This window comes from Rhamphochromis longiceps, linkage group LG3, assembly GCF_057381845.1.
Source record: "Rhamphochromis longiceps isolate RC_006_pf linkage group LG3, R_longiceps_female_GT1.1, whole genome shotgun sequence".
Classification (NCBI taxonomy): Eukaryota; Metazoa; Chordata; class Actinopteri; order Cichliformes; family Cichlidae; genus Rhamphochromis; species Rhamphochromis longiceps.
Window position 1 is genome coordinate 65,644,709 of NC_140559.1, and position 14,077 is coordinate 65,658,785.

Sequence of the window (14,077 nt, forward strand, 5' to 3'; positions counted from 1 at the left end):
CCATGGTCTGTGGCTCTTGCTCAGGCCACTTACACCACACCAGGGCCTTAGTTGCTATTGAGGCCAATTACACCACACCATGGTCTGTGGCTCTTGCTCAGGCCACTTACACCACACCAGGGCCTGTGGCACTGGCTGAGGCCACTTACACCACACCAGGGCCTGTGGCTGCTGGCTGAGGCCACTTACACCACACAAGGGCTTGTGGCTGCTGGCTGAGGCCACCTACACCACACCAGGGCCTGTGGCTGCAAGCTGATGCCACCTACACCACACCACGGCCTTATTTGCTGGCTGAGGCCACCTACACCACACCAGGGCCTTAGTTGCTATTGAGGCCAATTACACCACACCAGGGCCTGTGGCTCTTGCTCAGGCCACTTACACCACACCAGGGCCTGTGGCACTGGCTGAGGCCACTTACACCACACCAGGGCCTGTGGCTGCTGGCTGAGGCCACTTACACCACACCAGGGCCTGTGGCTGCTGGCTGAGGCCAGTTACACCACACCAGAGCCTGTGGCTGCTGGCTGAAGCCACTTACACCACACCAGGGCCTTAGTTGCTATTGAGGCCACTTACACCACACCAGGGCCTGTGGCTGCTGGCTGAGGCGACTTACACCACACCAGGGCCCTTTTGCTGCTGGCTGAGGCCACTTACACCACACCAGTGGCTGTGGATTCTGGCTGAGGCGACTTACACCACACCAGGGCCTGTGGCTGCTGGCTGAGGCCACTTACACCACACCAGGGCCTGTGGCTCTTGCTCAGGCCACTCACATTACACCAGGCCCTGCGCTTCTGGCCGAGGCCATCTTCACCAAACCAGGCCCTGTGGTTCTTGCTCAGGCCACTTACACCACACCAGGGCCTTATTTGCTATTGAGGCCACTTACACCACACCAGGGCCTGTGGCTCTGGCTTAGGCCACTTACACCACACCAGGGCCTGTGGCACTTGCTCAGGCCACTTACACCACACCAGGGCCTGTGGCTGCTGGCTGAGGCCACTTACACCACACCAGGGCCTGTGGCTCTTGCTCAGGCCACTTACACCACACCAGGGCCTGTGGCACTGGCTGAGGCCACTTACACCACACCAGGGCCTGTGGCTCTTGCTCAGGCCACTCACATCACACCAGGCCCTGCGCTTCTGGCCGAGGCCATCTTCACCAAACCAGGCCCTGTGCTGCTTGCTGTGGCCATGTACAACACACCAGGCCCTGTGCTGGTTCCTGAGGCCATCTTCAACAATCCAGGGCCTGTGCTGTTGGATAAATGCCAAACTGAGCCTTTGGGTTAGGGTATTATGCAAACATGCAGGTATGGTTATAGGATTGTCTTCGTAACTTCAGGTACTTGCCACCTAATCACTTGAATCCATAAATTGAGACATTGTGCTGGAGCCAGCAGCTTACGGCCATACCACCCTGAGCACGCCCGACCTCGTCTGATCTCGGAAGCTAAGCAGGGCTGGGCTTGGTTAGTACTAGGATGGGAGACTGCCTGGGAATACCTGGTGCTGTAAGCCTTTCATTTTCATGTCATTGAACCGCTTTTGATCCAGAGAAGGGGTGTATTAAAAGACCAAAAGCATCTGCCCATTAATGAGGGCACATTAACGACATTGCTTTTGGCTCTTTTCCAATGTCTTGTGCTGCTAGCTGATGCAACCTACACCACACAAGGGCCTGAGTGACCGGCTGGGGCCACTTACACCACATCAGGGCCTGTGGCTCTGGCTGAGGCCACTTACACCACACCAGGGCCTGTGGCTGCTGGCTGAGGCCACTTACACCACACCAGGGCCTGTGGCTGCTGGCTGATGCCACCTACACCACACCAGGGCCTGTGGCTGCTGGCTGAGGCGACTTACACCACACGAGGGCCTGTGGCTGCTGGCTGAGGCCACCTACACCACACCAGGGCATTAGTTGCTATTGAGGCCAATTACACCACACCAGGGCCTGTGGCTCTTGCTCAGGCCACTTACACCACACCAGGGCCTGTGGCACTGGCTGAGGCCACTTACACCACACCAGGGCCTGTGGCTGCTGGCTGAGGCCACTTACACCACACCAGGGCCTGTGGCTGCTGGCTGAGGCCACTTACACCACACCAGGGCCTGTGGCTGCTGGCTGAGGCGACTTACACCACACCAGGGCCCTTTTGCTGCTGGCTGAGGCCACTTACACCACACCAGTGCCTGTGGCTTCTGGCTGAGGCGACTTACACCACACCAGGGCCTGTGGCTGCTGGCTGAGGCCAATTACACCACACCAGGGTCTGTGGCTCTTGCTCAGGCCACTTACACCACACCAGGGCCTGTGGCACTGGCTGAGGCCACTTACACCACACCAGGGCCTGTGGCTGCTGGCTGAGGCCACCTACACCACACCAGGGCCTGTGGCTGCTGGCTGAGGCGACTTACACCACACCAGGGCCCTTTTGCTGCTGGCTGAGGCCACTTACACCACACCAGGGCCTGTGGCTGCTGGCTGAGGCCAATTACACCACACCAGGGTCTGTGGCTCTTGCTCAGGCCACTTACACCACACCAGGGCCTGTGGCACTGGCTGAGGCCACTTACACCACACCAGGGCCTGTGGCTGCTGGCTGAGGCCACTTACACCACACCAGGGCCTGTGGCTGCTGGCTGAGGCCAGTTACACCACACCAGAGCCTGTGGCTGCTGGCTGAAGCCACTTACACCTCACGAGGGCCTTAGTTGCTATTGAGGCCACTTACACCACACCAGGGCCTGTGGCTGCTGGCTGAGGCCACCTACACCACACCAGGGCCTGTGGCTGCTGGCTGAGGCGACTTACACCACACCAGGGCCCTTTTGCTGCTGGCTGAGGCCACTTACACCACACCAGGGCCTGTGGCTGCTGGCTGAGGCCAATTACACCACACCAGGGTCTGTGGCTCTTGCTCAGGCCACTTACACCACACCAGGGCCTGTGGCACTGGCTGAGGCCACTTACACCACACCAGGGCCTGTGGCTGCTGGATGAGGCCACTTACACCACACCAGGGCCTGTGGCTGCTGGCTTAGGCCACCTACACCACACCAGGGCCTGTGGCTGCTGGCTGAGGCCACTTACACCACACCAGGGCCCTTTTGCTGCTGGCTGAGGCCACTTACACCACACCAGTGCCTGTGGCTTCTGGCTGAGGCGACTTACACCACACCAGGGCCTGTGGCTGCTGGCTGAGGCCACTTACACCACACCAAGGCCTGTTGCTCTTGCTCAGGCCACTCACATCACACCAGGCCCTGCGCTTCTGGCCGAGGCCATCTTCACCAAACCAGGCCCTGTGCTGCTTGCTGTGGCCATGTACAACACACCAGGCCCTGTGGCTCTTGCTCAGGCCACCAGGGTCTGTGACTCTGGCTAAGGCAATCTACACCACACCAGGGCCTGAGTTGCCCGGCTGGGGGCAACTACACCACACCAGGGCCTGTGGCTCTGGCTGAGGCCATCTACACCACACCAGGGCCTGTGGCTCTTGCTCAGGCCACTCACATCACACCAGGCCCTGCGCTTCTGGCCGAGGCCATCTTCACCAAACCAGGCCCTCTGCTGCTAGCTGTGGCCATGTACAACACACCAGGCCCTGTGCTGGTTCCTGAGGCCATCTTCAACAATCCAGGGCCTGTGCTGTTGGATAAATGCTAAACTGAGCCTTTGGGTTAGGGTATTATGCAAACATGCAGGTAGGGTTATAGGATTGTCTTCGTAACTTCAGGTACTTGCCACCTAATCACTTGAATCCATAAATTGAGACATTGTGCTGGGGCCAGCAGCTTACGTCTATACCACCCTGAGCACGCCCGACCGCGTCTGATCTCGGAAGCTAAGCAGGGCTGGGCTTGGTTAGTACTTGGATGGGAGACTGCCTGGGAATACCTGGTGCTGTAAGTCTTTCATGTCATTGAACCGCTTTTGATCCAGAGAAGGGGTGTGTTAAAAGACCAAAAGCAGCTGCCCATTAATGAGGGCACATTAACGACATTGCTTTTGGCTGTTTTCCAATGTCTTGTGCTGCTAGCTGATGCCACCTACACCACACCAGGGCCTGAGTGACCGGCTGGGGCCACTTACACCACATCAGGGCCTGTGGCTCTGGCTGAGGCCACTTACACCACACCAGGGCCTGTGGCTGCTGGCTGAGGCCAGTTACACCACACCAGAGCCTGTGGCTGCTGGCTGAAGCCACTTACACCACACCAGGGCCTTAGTTGCTATTGAGGCCACTTACACCACACCAGGGCCTGTGGCTGCTGGCTGAGGCCACCTACACCACACCAGGGCCTGTGGCTGCTGGCTGAGGCGTCTTACACCACACCAGGGCCCTTTTGCTGCTGGCTGAGGCCACTTACACCACACCAGTGCCTGTGGCTTCTGGCTGAGGCGACTTACACCACACCAGGGCCTGTGGCTGCTGGCTGAGGCCACTTACACCACACCAGGGCCTGTGGCTCTTGCTCAGGCCACTCACATCACACCAGGCCCTGCGCTTCTGGCCGAGGCCATCTTCACCAAACCAGGCCCTGTGGTTCTTGCTCAGGCCACTTACACCACACCAGGGCCTTATTTGCTATTGAGGCCACTTACACCACACCAGGGCCTGTGACTGCTGGCTGAGGCCACTTACACCACACCAGGGCCTGTGGCTCTTGCTCAGGCCACTTACACCACACCATTGCCTGTGGCTCTTGCTCAGGCCACTTACACCACACCAGGGCCTGTGGCACTGGCTGAGGCCACTTACACCACACCAGGGCCTGTGGCTCTTGCTCAGGCCACTTACACCACACCAGGGCCTGTGGCACTGGCCGAGGCCACTTAGACCACACCAGGGCCTGTGGCTGCTGGCTGAGGCCACTTACACCACACCAGGGCCTGTGGCTGCTGGCTGAGGCCACTTACACCACACCAGGGCCTGTGGCTGCTGGCTGAGGCCAATTACACCACACCAGGGCTTGTGGCTGCTGGCTGAGGCCACCTACACCACACCAGGGCCTGTGGCTGCTGGCTGAGGCCACTTACACCACACCAGGGCCCTTTTGCTGCTGGCTGAGGCCACTTACACCACACCAGTGCCTGTGGCTTCTGGCTGAGGCGACTTACACCACACCAGGGCCTGTGGCTGCTGGCTGAGGCCACTTACACCACACCAAGGCCTGTTGCTCTTGCTCAGGCCACTCACATCACACCAGGTCCTGCGCTTCTGGCCGAGGCCATCTTCACCAAACCAGGCCCTGTGCTGCTTGCTGTGGCCATGTACAACACACCAGGCCCTGTGCTGGTTCCTGAGGCCATCTTCAACAATCCAGGGCCTGTGCTGTTGGATAAATGCCAAACTGAGCCTTTGGGTTAGGGTATTATGCAAACATGCAGATATGGTTATAGGATTGTCTTCGTAACTTCAGGTACTTGCCACCTAATCACTTGAATCCATAAATTGAGACATTGTGCTGGAGCCAGCAGCTTACGGCCATACCACCCTGAGCACTCCTGACCTCGTCTGATCTCGGAAGCTAAGCAGGGCTGGGCTTGGTTAGTACTTGGATGGGAGACTGCCTGGGAATACCTGGTGCTGTAAGCCTTTAATTTTCATGTCATTGAACCGCTTTTGATCCAGAGAAGGGGTGTATTAAAAGACCAAAAGCAGCTGCCCATTAATGAGGGCACATTAACGACACTGCTTTTGGCTCTTTTCCAATGTCTTGTGCTGCTAGCTGATGCAACCTACACCACACAAGGGCCTGAGTGACCGGCTGGGGCCACTTACACCACATCAGGGCCTGTGGCTCTGGCTGAGGCCACTTACACCACACCAGGGCCTGTGGCTGCTGGCTGAGGCCACTTACACCACACCAGGGCCTGTGGCTGCTGGCTGAGGCCACCTACACCACACCAGGGCATTAGTTGCTATTGAGGCCAATTACACCACACCAGGGTCTGTGGCTCTTGCTCAGGCCACTTACACCACACCAGGGCCTGTGGCTCTTGCTCAGGCCACTTACACCACACCAGGGCCTGTGGCACTGGCTGAGGCCACTTACACCACACCAGGGCCTGTGGCTGCTGGCTGAGGCCACTTACACCACACCAGGGCCTGTGGCTGCTGGCTGAGGCCACCTACACCACACCAGGGCCTGTGGCTGCTGGCTGAGGCCACTTACACCACACCAGGGCCCTTTTGCTGCTGGCTGAGGCCACTTACACCACACCAGTGCCTGTGGCTTCTGGCTGAGGCGACTTACACCACACCAGGGCCTGTGGCTCTTGCTCAGGCCACTCACATCACACCAGGCCCTGCGCTTCTGGCCGAGGCCATCTTCACCAAACCAGGCCCTGTGCTGCTTGCTGTGGCCATGTACAACACACCAGGCCCTGTGCTGGTTCCTGAGGCCATCTTCAACAATCCAGGGCCTGTGCTGTTGGATAAATGCCAAACTGAGCCTTTGGGTTAGGGTATTATGCAAACATGCAGGTATGGTTATAGGATTGTCTTCGTAACTTCAGGTACTTGCCACCTAATCACTTGAATCCATAAATTGAGACATTGTGCTGGAGCCAGCAGCTTACGGCCATACCACCCTGAGCACGCCCGACCTCGTCTGATCTCGGAAGCTAAGCAGGGCTGGGCTTGGGTAGTACTAGGATGGGAGACTGCCTGGGAATACCTGGTGCTGTAAGCCTTTCATTTTCATGTCATTGAACCGCTTTTGATCCAGAGAAGGGGTGTATTAAAAGACCAAAAGCATCTGCCCATTAATGAGGGCACATTAACGACATTGCTTTTGGCTCTTTTCCAATGTCTTGTGCTGCTAGCTGATGCAACCTACACCACACAAGGGCCTGAGTGACCGGCTGGGGCCACTTACACCACATCAGGGCCTGTGGCTCTGGCTGAGGCCACTTACACCACACCAGGGCCTGTGGCTGCTGGCTGAGGCGACTTACACCACACCAGGGCCTGTGGCTGCTGGCTGAGGCCACCTACACCACACCAGGGCATTAGTTGCTATTGAGGCCAATTACACCACACCAGGGCCTGTGGCTCTTGCTCAGGCCACTTACACCACACCAGGGCCTGTGGCTTCTGGCTGAGGCGACTTACACCACACCAGGGCCTGTGGCTTCTGGCTGAGGCCACTTACACCACACCAGTGCCTGTGGCTTCTGGCTGAGGCGACTTACACCACACCAGGGCCTGTGGCTGCTGGCTGAGGCCACTTACACCACACCAAGGCCTGTTGCTCTTGCTCAGGCCACTCACATCACACCAGGTCCTGCGCTTCTGGCCGAGGCCATCTTCACCAAACCAGGCCCTGTGCTGCTTGCTGTGGCCATGTACAACACACCAGGCCCTGTGCTGGTTCCTGAGGCCATCTTCAACAATCCAGGGCCTGTGCTGTTGGATAAATGCCAAACTGAGCCTTTGGGTTAGGGTATTATGCAAACATGCAGATATGGTTATAGGATTGTCTTCGTAACTTCAGGTACTTGCCACCTAATCACTTGAATCCATAAATTGAGACATTGTGCTGGAGCCAGCAGCTTACGGCCATACCGCCCTGAGCACTCCTGACCTCGTCTGATCTCGGAAGCTAAGCAGGGCTGGGCTTGGTTAGTACTTGGATGGGAGACTACCTGGGAATACCTGGTGCTGTAAGCCTTTAATTTTCATGTCATTGAACCGCTTTTGATCCAGAGAAGGGGTGTATTAAAAGACCAAAAGCAGCTGCCCATTAATGAGGGCACATTAACGACACTGCTTTTGGCTCTTTTCCAATGTCTTGTGCTGCTAGCTGATGCAACCTACACCACACAAGGGCCTGAGTGACCGGCTGGGGCCACTTACACCACATCAGGGCCTGTGGCTCTGGCTGAAGCCACTTACACCACACCAGGGCCTGTGGCTGCTGGCTGAGGCCACTTACACCACACAAGGGCCTGTGGCTGCTGGCTGAGGCCACCTACACCACACCAGGGCATTAGTTGCTATTGAGGCCAATTACACCACACCAGGGTCTGTGGCTCTTGCTCAGGCCACTTACACCACACCAGGGCCTGTGGCTCTTGCTCAGGCCACTTACACCACACCAGGGCCTGTGGCACTGGCTGAGGCCACTTACACCACACCAGGGCCTGTGGCTGCTGGCTGAGGCCACTTACACCACACCAGGGCCTGTGGCTGCTGGCTGAGGCCACCTACACCACACCAGGGCCTGTGGCTGCTGGCTGAGGCCACTTACACCACACCAGGGCCCTTTTGCTGCTGGCTGAGGCCACTTACACCACACCAGTGCCTGTGGCTTCTGGCTGAGGCGACTTACACCACACCAGGGCCTGTGGCTCTTGCTCAGGCCACTCACATCACACCAGGCCCTGCGCTTCTGGCCGAGGCCATCTTCACCAAACCAGGCCCTGTGCTGCTTGCTGTGGCCATGTACAACACACCAGGCCCTGTGCTGGTTCCTGAGGCCATCTTCAACAATCCAGGGCCTGTGCTGTTGGATAAATGCCAAACTGAGCCTTTGGGTTAGGGTATTATGCAAACATGCAGGTATGGTTATAGGATTGTCTTCGTAACTTCAGGTACTTGCCACCTAATCACTTGAATCCATAAATTGAGACATTGTGCTGGAGCCAGCAGCTTACGGCCATACCACCCTGAGCACGCCCGACCTCGTCTGATCTCGGAAGCTAAGCAGGGCTGCGCTTGGGTAGTACTAGGATGGGAGACTGCCTGGGAATACCTGGTGCTGTAAGCCTTTCATTTTCATGTCATTGAACCGCTTTTGATCCAGAGAAGGGGTGTATTAAAAGACCAAAAGCATCTGCCCATTAATGAGGGCACATTAACGACATTGCTTTTGGCTCTTTTCCAATGTCTTGTGCTGCTAGCTGATGCAACCTACACCACACAAGGGCCTGAGTGACCGGCTGGGGCCACTTACACCACATCAGGGCCTGTGGCTCTGGCTGAGGCCACTTACACCACACCAGGGCCTGTGGCTGCTGGCTGAGGCGACTTACACCACACCAGGGCCTGTGGCTGCTGGCTGAGGCCACCTACACCACACCAGGGCATTAGTTGCTATTGAGGCCAATTACACCACACCAGGGCCTGTGGCTCTTGCTCAGGCCACTTACACCACACCAGGGCCTGTGGCACTGGCTGAGGCCACTTACACCACACCAGGGCCTGTGGCTGCTGGCTGAGGCCACTTACACCACACCAGGGCCTGTGGCTGCTGGCTGAGGCCACCTACACCACACCAGGGCATTAGTTGCTATTGAGGCCAATTACACCACACCAGGGTCTGTGGCTCTTGCTCAGGCCACTTACACCACACCAGGGCCTGTGGCTCTTGCTCAGGCCACTTACACCACACCAGGGCCTGTGGCACTGGCTGAGGCCACTTACACCACACCAGGGCCTGTGGCTGCTGGCTGAGGCCACTTACACCACACCAGGGCCTGTGGCTGCTGGCTGAGGCCACCTACACCACACCAGGGCCTGTGGCTGCTGGCTGAGGCCACTTACACCACACCAGGGCCCTTTTGCTGCTGGCTGAGGCCACTTACACCACACCAGTGCCTGTGGCTTCTGGCTGAGGCGACTTACACCACACCAGGGCCTGTGGCTGCTGGCTGAGGCCACTTACACCACACCAAGGCCTGTGGCTCTTGCTCAGGCCACTCACATCACACCAGGCCCTGCGCTTCTGGCCGAGGCCATCTTCACCAAACCAGGCCCTGTGCTGCTTGCTGTGGCCATGTACAACACACCAGGCCCTGTGCTGGTTCCTGAGGCCATCTTCAACAATCCAGGGCCTGTGCTGTTGGATAAATGCCAAACTGAGCCTTTGGGTTAGGGTATTATGCAAACATGCAGGTATGGTTATAGGATTGTCTTCGTAACTTCAGGTACTTGCCACCTAATCACTTGAATCCATAAATTGAGACATTGTGCTGGAGCCAGCAGCTTACGGCCATACCACCCTGAGCACTCCCGACCTCGTCTGATCTCGGAAGCTAAGCAGGGCTGGGCTTGGTGAGTACTAGGATGGGAGACTGCCTGGGAATACCTGGTGCTGTAAGCCTTTCATTTTCATGTCATTGAACCGCTTTTGATCCAGAGAAGGGGTGTATTAAAAGACGAAAAGCAGCTGCCCATTAATGAGGGCACATTAACGACATTGCTTTTGGCTCTTTTCCAATGTCTTGTGCTGCTAGCTGATGCCACCTACACCACACCAGGGCCTGAGTGACCGGCTGGGGCCACTTACACCACATCAGGGCCTGTGGCTCTGGCTGAGGCCACTTACACCACACCAGGGCCTGTGGCTGCTGGCTGAGGCCACTTACACCAAACCAGGGCCTGTGGCTGCTGGCTGAGGCCACCTACACCACACCAGGGCCTTAGTTGCTATTGAGGCCAATTACACCACACCATGGTCTGTGGCTCTTGCTCAGGCCACTTACACCACACCAGGGCCTTAGTTGCTATTGAGGCCAATTACACCACACCATGGTCTGTGGCTCTTGCTCAGGCCACTTACACCACACCAGGGCCTGTGGCACTGGCTGAGGCCACTTACACCACACCAGGGCCTGTGGCTGCTGGCTGAGGCCACTTACACCACACAAGGGCTTGTGGCTGCTGGCTGAGGCCACCTACACCACACCAGGGCCTGTGGCTGCAAGCTGATGCCACCTACACCACACCACGGCCTTATTTGCTGGCTGAGGCCACCTACACCACACCAGGGCCTTAGTTGCTATTGAGGCCAATTACACCACACCAGGGCCTGTGGCTCTTGCTCAGGCCACTTACACCACACCAGGGCCTGTGGCACTGGCTGAGGCCACTTACACCACACCAGGGCCTGTGGCTGCTGGCTGAGGCCACTTACACCACACCAGGGCCTGTGGCTGCTGGCTGAGGCCAGTTACACCACACCAGAGCCTGTGGCTGCTGGCTGAAGCCACTTACACCACACCAGGGCCTTAGTTGCTATTGAGGCCACTTACACCACACCAGGGCCTGTGGCTGCTGGCTGAGGCGACTTACACCACACCAGGGCCCTTTTGCTGCTGGCTGAGGCCACTTACACCACACCAGTGGCTGTGGATTCTGGCTGAGGCGACTTACACCACACCAGGGCCTGTGGCTGCTGGCTGAGGCCACTTACACCACACCAGGGCCTGTGGCTCTTGCTCAGGCCACTCACATTACACCAGGCCCTGCGCTTCTGGCCGAGGCCATCTTCACCAAACCAGGCCCTGTGGTTCTTGCTCAGGCCACTTACACCACACCAGGGCCTTATTTGCTATTGAGGCCACTTACACCACACCAGGGCCTGTGGCTCTGGCTTAGGCCACTTACACCACACCAGGGCCTGTGGCACTTGCTCAGGCCACTTACACCACACCAGGGCCTGTGGCTGCTGGCTGAGGCCACTTACACCACACCAGGGCCTGTGGCTCTTGCTCAGGCCACTTACACCACACCAGGGCCTGTGGCACTGGCTGAGGCGACTTACACCACACCAGGGCCTGTGGCTCTTGCTCAGGCCACTCACATCACACCAGGCCCTGCGCTTCTGGCCGAGGCCATCTTCACCAAACCAGGCCCTGTGCTGCTTGCTGTGGCCATGTACAACACACCAGGCCCTGTGCTGGTTCCTGAGGCCATCTTCAACAATCCAGGGCCTGTGCTGTTGGATAAATGCCAAACTGAGCCTTTGGGTTAGGGTATTATGCAAACATGCAGGTATGGTTATAGGATTGTCTTCGTAACTTCAGGTACTTGCCACCTAATCACTTGAATCCATAAATTGAGACATTGTGCTGGAGCCAGCAGCTTACGGCCATACCACCCTGAGCACGCCCGACCTCGTCTGATCTCGGAAGCTAAGCAGGGCTGGGCTTGGTTAGTACTAGGATGGGAGACTGCCTGGGAATACCTGGTGCTGTAAGCCTTTCATTTTCATGTCATTGAACCGCTTTTGATCCAGAGAAGGGGTGTATTAAAAGACCAAAAGCATCTGCCCATTAATGAGGGCACATTAACGACATTGCTTTTGGCTCTTTTCCAATGTCTTGTGCTGCTAGCTGATGCAACCTACACCACACAAGGGCCTGAGTGACCGGCTGGGGCCACTTACACCACATCAGGGCCTGTGGCTCTGGCTGAGGCCACTTACACCACACCAGGGCCTGTGGCTGCTGGCTGAGGCCACTTACACCACACCAGGGCCTGTGGCTGCTGGCTGATGCCACCTACACCACACCAGGGCCTGTGGCTGCTGGCTGAGGCGACTTACACCACACGAGGGCCTGTGGCTGCTGGCTGAGGCCACCTACACCACACCAGGGCATTAGTTGCTATTGAGGCCAATTACACCACACCAGGGCCTGTGGCTCTTGCTCAGGCCACTTACACCACACCAGGGCCTGTGGCACTGGCTGAGGCCACTTACACCACACCAGGGCCTGTGGCTGCTGGCTGAGGCCACTTACACCACACCAGGGCCTGTGGCTGCTGGCTGAGGCCACCTACACCACACCAGGGCATTAGTTGCTATTGAGGCCAATTACACCACACCAGGGTCTGTGGCTCTTGCTCAGGCCACTTACACCACACCAGGGCCTGTGGCTCTTGCTCAGGCCACTTACACCACACCAGGGCCTGTGGCACTGGCTGAGGCCACTTACACCACACCAGGGCCTGTGGCTGCTGGCTGAGGCCACTTACACCACACCAGGGCCTGTGGCTGCTGGCTGAGGCCACTTACACCACACCAGGGCCTGTGGCTGCTGGCTGAGGCGACTTACACCACACCAGGGCCCTTTTGCTGCTGGCTGAGGCCACTTACACCACACCAGTGCCTGTGGCTTCTGGCTGAGGCGACTTACACCACACCAGGGCCTGTGGCTGCTGGCTGAGGCCAATTACACCACACCAGGGTCTGTGGCTCTTGCTCAGGCCACTTACACCACACCAGGGCCTGTGGCACTGGCTGAGGCCACTTACACCACACCAGGGCCTGTGGCTGCTGGCTGAGGCCACCTACACCACACCAGGGCCTGTGGCTGCTGGCTGAGGCGACTTACACCACACCAGGGCCCTTTTGCTGCTGGCTGAGGCCACTTACACCACACCAGGGCCTGTGGCTGCTGGCTGAGGCCAATTACACCACACCAGGGTCTGTGGCTCTTGCTCAGGCCACTTACACCACACCAGGGCCTGTGGCACTGGCTGAGGCCACTTACACCACACCAGGGCCTGTGGCTGCTGGCTGAGGCCACTTACACCACACCAGGGCCTGTGGCTGCTGGCTGAGGCCAGTTACACCACACCAGAGCCTGTGGCTGCTGGCTGAAGCCACTTACACCTCACCAGGGCCTTAGTTGCTATTGAGGCCACTTACACCACACCAGGGCCTTTGGCTGCTGGCTGAGGCCACCTACACCACACCAGGGCCTGTGGCTGCTGGCTGAGGCGACTTACACCACACCAGGGCCCTTTTGCTGCTGGCTGAGGCCACTTACACCACACCAGGGCCTGTGGCTGCTGGCTGAGGCCAATTACACCACACCAGGGTCTGTGGCTCTTGCTCAGGCCACTTACACCACACCAGGGCCTGTGGCACTGGCTGAGGCCACTTACACCACACCAGGGCCTGTGGCTGCTGGATGAGGCCACTTACACCACACCAGGGCCTGTGGCTGCTGGCTTAGGCCACCTACACCACACCAGGGCCTGTGGCTGCTGGCTGAGGCCACTTACACCACACCAGGGCCCTTTTGCTGCTGGCTGAGGCCACTTACACCACACCAGTGCCTGTGGCTTCTGGCTGAGGCGACTTACACCACACCAGGGCCTGTGGCTGCTGGCTGAGGCCACTTACACCACACCAAGGCCTGTTGCTCTTGCTCAGGCCACTCACATCACACCAGGCCCTGCGCTTCTGGCCGAGGCCATCTTCACCAAACCAGGCCCTGTGCTGCTTGCTGTGGCCATGTACAACACACCAGGCCCTGT

At 58.2% G+C, this 14,077-nt stretch overlaps 6 non-coding genes and 2 pseudogenes across 6 annotated transcripts; all 8 read left to right on the plus strand.

Moving 5' to 3' along the window:
* The first annotated feature begins 1,413 nt into the window (after positions 1-1,413).
* Positions 1,414-1,532, plus strand: LOC146675762 (5S ribosomal RNA). The gene has a single exon (XR_014910916.1). It is a non-coding gene; the product is annotated as a 5S ribosomal RNA (ribosomal RNA).
* A 2,279-nt stretch (positions 1,533-3,811) lies between these two features.
* On the plus strand, positions 3,812-3,930 carry LOC146675763 (5S ribosomal RNA; annotated as a pseudogene).
* A 1,568-nt stretch (positions 3,931-5,498) lies between these two features.
* Positions 5,499-5,617, plus strand: LOC146675764 (5S ribosomal RNA). Its single transcript, XR_014910817.1, has one exon. It is a non-coding gene; the product is annotated as a 5S ribosomal RNA (ribosomal RNA).
* A 980-nt stretch (positions 5,618-6,597) lies between these two features.
* Positions 6,598-6,716, plus strand: LOC146675765 (5S ribosomal RNA). Its single transcript, XR_014911075.1, has one exon. It is a non-coding gene; the product is annotated as a 5S ribosomal RNA (ribosomal RNA).
* An 861-nt stretch (positions 6,717-7,577) lies between these two features.
* On the plus strand, positions 7,578-7,696 carry LOC146675766 (5S ribosomal RNA). Its single transcript, XR_014910782.1, has one exon. It is a non-coding gene; the product is annotated as a 5S ribosomal RNA (ribosomal RNA).
* A 980-nt stretch (positions 7,697-8,676) lies between these two features.
* Positions 8,677-8,795, plus strand: LOC146675767 (5S ribosomal RNA; annotated as a pseudogene).
* A 1,216-nt stretch (positions 8,796-10,011) lies between these two features.
* LOC146675768 (5S ribosomal RNA) lies at positions 10,012-10,130 on the plus strand. The gene has a single exon (XR_014910754.1). It is a non-coding gene; the product is annotated as a 5S ribosomal RNA (ribosomal RNA).
* Positions 10,131-11,892: 1,762 nt separating this feature from the next.
* LOC146675769 (5S ribosomal RNA) lies at positions 11,893-12,011 on the plus strand. Its single transcript, XR_014910917.1, has one exon. It is a non-coding gene; the product is annotated as a 5S ribosomal RNA (ribosomal RNA).
* The last annotated feature ends 2,066 nt before the right edge of the window (positions 12,012-14,077 follow it).